Raw genomic sequence first — 4,415 nt, 5'->3', positions numbered from 1 at the left:
TGGACAAGGCTTTTGTTTCCCATGCTGAGCGTCTGATATGGCAAAAGCGGGTAGAAGCCCAGTGGATGTAAGGGGTTGTCTGAGAAGGGATCTAGTGACTGGGACACTGCTGTAACTTATCACTGGACATGCATTGCAGCAAAATCTTTTCTTAAACCAGGAAAATTCAAAGCACTGAACCATGTTATAGAATGTAATTTGAGCAGTATTTTCACCTTACAATCTTTGGCTCTTCTTCCTCTCTAAATTAAGTGCATAACCTTGAGTGTAGGAGTGTTGTTTTTCTAGACAGAAGTTGAAGAGTCACAGTAAAGGTGCCTTGGTTTTTTCCCATGTAAACAAGATATAAATGGACCAAGTGCAGTCCCTCGACTGATACAAGTTGACTAATTCCTTATGTTTCTATTTCTGGTCTTGTTTCAGAGCCAATTGCCTAAAGAAAGAAAGATAATCAAGTCTGAATGCTAAGTATCGGTATCACTGAGTTCTTAAGGCAAATATTTTAACCACATATTGCAGCTTTTATATAGCATCCAGAAGTGTGTTAGGTACTGATAAAAGATATAGTTCCTACTGCAAAGTATTTATATAACCTGATTATTCATGAGAGATCAAGCCAAAAATCAAAAGAATGGGAAGAACAAAAGGAAGCAAGGCCAAAACATAATGTGTCAATGTGTTTCTTTTTCTTTTGCTGCAGAAGTCTTTCTAGTTTGAGCATTGTTCATACTTGTGTGTGTTCTGTTAAAAAGAAAAAAAAAATAGACTAAAATAGACAAAAGCCCAACATAGAATGGGAGGGCATGTGTCTGCACAGAGTACATACAGTAGGGAAAAGGGATGGCAAAGCAAAATGATAACAAAGTGAGAGCAATGAAGAAAACAAGGAAAGGTTAAGGAAACAATGCCAGGATATAAGTCAGACTGTAAAAAAGATGAGGCCAAAAGGGGGATGTTGAGTCTCACATGCAAGTACATCCAATACCAGAGCCCAGAGAGACTCCAAAGGTGATTGTTCATTGCTTAGCTCCAAAAAATCTGTACTTTTATGACCCGAACTAATAGCATATGTGGAAGGTGAAAATTATACCACAGAAAATTATGTACAGTTACAGCCTGGAAGGGACCAAGTTAATTAATCACAGAATCAATTAGGTAGTAAAAGACTTCTGAGATCACCATGTCCAACCTATAACCCAACACCACCATGTGAACTAGACCATGGCACTGAGTGCCACATCCAGCCTTTACTTAAACACCTCCAGGGACAGGACTCCACCACCTCCCTGGGCAGATAATTCCAGTGTTTAATCATTCTTTCTGTGAAGAAATTCTTCCAAGACCTCCCCTGACACAACTTGAGACTATGTTCTGTCATCCTTGCTGGCATCTTGAGAGAGGAGGTCAATGTCTACTGGCTAATACCTTCTTTCAGGGAGTTTCAGAGTGGTAAGACCACCTCTGAGCATCCTCTTTTCCAGGCTAAACACCCCTAACTCCCTTAGCCAAAGTTCTGAGATCACTACTCTTGCTGAAGGTGTTTTTCTCCCAAATTAGTAAATTAAACAGAAGTTGAGAGTTTACATTGTTAGACTGTTTGGAACCTGTAGGATATGTAACAAGCTAATCAGAGCAGAAATTATAGAAAATTATCCTAACCCTGTCATTCCTATGAAGAATTGGAGGCAACAGGTACCAGTGCTAGGGCCTGGATTCTCAGTGATGGATCTTGCATTTTCTCCCAGCTGTTGCTCTGCTGGTTCAGTGCATGTTACCTTCATAAGATCTCACCATAATAAAGAAGAATGTACATTTTCTGAGAGTTACTTCTAAATTACCGATATCAGTTTATTTCAGCTAAATATTTATTACTTGTCATACCATCACTCCCTTTGGAGCAATTATTCAGCATATCCTAGATCTTAAAAAAATGTTCTTAGCCTCTCCACACTAATTATTACATATTCACAACTTCCATATACTTATTTTGATGATACAGTCCCTATGTGCACATTAAATTATTATCTCTTCAACGCTGCAGTTTTCTTACAAAAAACAGCTTTTGCAATCAAGTCAGATAGCATGAAAATACCTGTCCTGTCAGAAGAGTTCATCACAAGAAGTTGAAATAACCAATTAATCACTGCATCTGCTTCAAGCTCCCCTTAGAGTCTTGCATTGACTGAGCCAATTGCCCTTTAAGAGTTTTTCCTTATCCCCAGGCGTTTATGACTTCATTTGATCTGAATCTAATTAGGTGTAGAAGAATGTGAAAAGCAAGTCATTAAGACAATGGAACACAATTATAAACAGTGAATTTTATAGTAGCACCAATAGCAGAATTATCCTAGGAATTTCAGAGAGCAGGCAAATCCCCACATAATAGTATTTTCGAAGCAAAGGACACTGTTCTAGTGAATCTGGTTATAGAAATCTGCTTCAAACTTGAAATACTGAAAAAATGGACTTCTGATTGCATTTTGAAAGAAAAACTGTATAGATATATATTACACTTTTGGGACAACTGTAGCAATTTCTGACTAGTATTTAAAGGAAAAAAATAAGGGGCAGGTAAGCCAGGCCGTACTTGTAGCAGCAAGGAACTTCTGTTTGAGTCAGCACTGGTTCTGTCCCTGGACACAGAGAATGCTTACTCAAAAGTGAGTCTAGGTGCTTGACTGCCATGGACACAGACATTTGTTCTTTCTTCTGCTTCTCTCTTTTATTTTTAAAACAATTATAAGGTTTACCCCTTACAGATAATCAATACCTGCATCTAGACTGATAGATACCTTGGCTAGACTCACTTCTAGCTGCAAATGTGCTGGAATGATGCTTTCCAAGTGAAAATTACTTTGCAGTTTCAGACTACTAATATTCCATATATACAGTATTAGATGGAATATAGTAGTAATCTATAGGAATATATTAATCCATTCTAGGTTTTCAGAAAAATGAAAAATCTCTATACACTACCTTTCCAAACTCATGTGTGGTCTTTTATTTCTCATGACTCTTCTCCTCCTATCAGTTGCTGAGAGGGGAGAGGTAAAGTGTCCAATTGGATAGGACTGTATCAGAACAGATGTGATGAAAATCCTGTGCAACCTTTAAAAATGTCACAGACACAAGAATTACTAAACTTTCCAATCTCTAAACAGTCACAATGAAAATTTTATTTTCCAGTTCATTAAATTACATCTCTTAGCATTTGGGACAGAACACATATTAAAAGTCAATCAAACCCAGAATGACACATTCAAAACATACAATTCAAAAAGCCAAACATCAGATTTTAACATCTCTTTGTCCAAAATAATACTCTTCATCAGCAGTCTTCTTAATCAGAAGCCAAATGAACTGGAAGCTGTTTCAACATGCTCTGGAAATTAAGATCTGCAGGCCACTTACCAAAGATTAATGCAAGTGTAAGTCAAATGCCCTTCCTTCCACTATGCCACCAAGATCCAGGCATTTCAGCTGAGGCAGGGTTCAGTTAGGGCTCTCAGCTGAACTCAGTATTTGCGATGGAGTCCAAAATGGCATATGCAAGTGGGAAGAGGGAAAGTGCAGTTTAAAGTAGTTCTAGACTTTTGATCCAATTTTATGTGAGACTTCTGTACCACTATTTGAGTTCAAGCAACAGTTCTTCTTTCAGAACTAACATTCTACCACTGATGCCAAAATGAACTTCATCTTTACTCTCAGAGCAAGCAGCAAAATATCCTACGCTCGCCAAAGAAAAAGTATGTGTCCCTCCATGAGCTACAGCTGGCCACTGGTTACAGATGAGTGGGGAGTCAGGGTGCTCTGCATGGTGCACTACACTGCACATCTTTGGAGGTGTGCCAAGGAGGCAGCAGGCAGATGCCTTCTTCATTTTGAACCAGTTAAAATTTGTGGTTGTGTCTTCAAATTCAGAACAATACTGTCATTGCACCAGGACAACACAGACTGGCACATACACAGCTTTGTTCCCCTCTGTACCTAAAACATAAGAGACATTTGGTGGTTACTTTCATTCTGATTCTGTCTGCTGGGCTAGGGTTCAAGATGGATGTACCCATTCTGCCTACCAAGGCAAAATCAGTGTGTGAGGCAGATCTAGCCTGGGCATGAGTTTTCTTGCCTGGAAAGTCAGTTGTCTCATTCCAGATGTGAGTCAGGGTGTGAGCAGGTGTGTGGGCCCTGGGCTCACATGACAGCTCAGGCTATGAACCAGATGACTGTGGTTAGCTCAACCACAGTTGAGTCATTTACATTCATTACTGCTTCTGATCCTTGCAGGAATGTCACAGTTTTCTTCACCTGAGTGATGTCTGTGAGATTTAAATAAAATTCTAGAGCTCTCAAATTCATAAGACACATTGACAAAAGGTAATATTAGGCTTAAAGCTTTTTCAATATTAGGTTTA

Source organism: Catharus ustulatus, chromosome 4 (assembly GCF_009819885.2).
Source record: "Catharus ustulatus isolate bCatUst1 chromosome 4, bCatUst1.pri.v2, whole genome shotgun sequence".
NCBI lineage: Eukaryota > Metazoa > Chordata > Aves > Passeriformes > Turdidae > Catharus > Catharus ustulatus.
Note: the sequence above shows the minus strand (reverse complement) of the source record.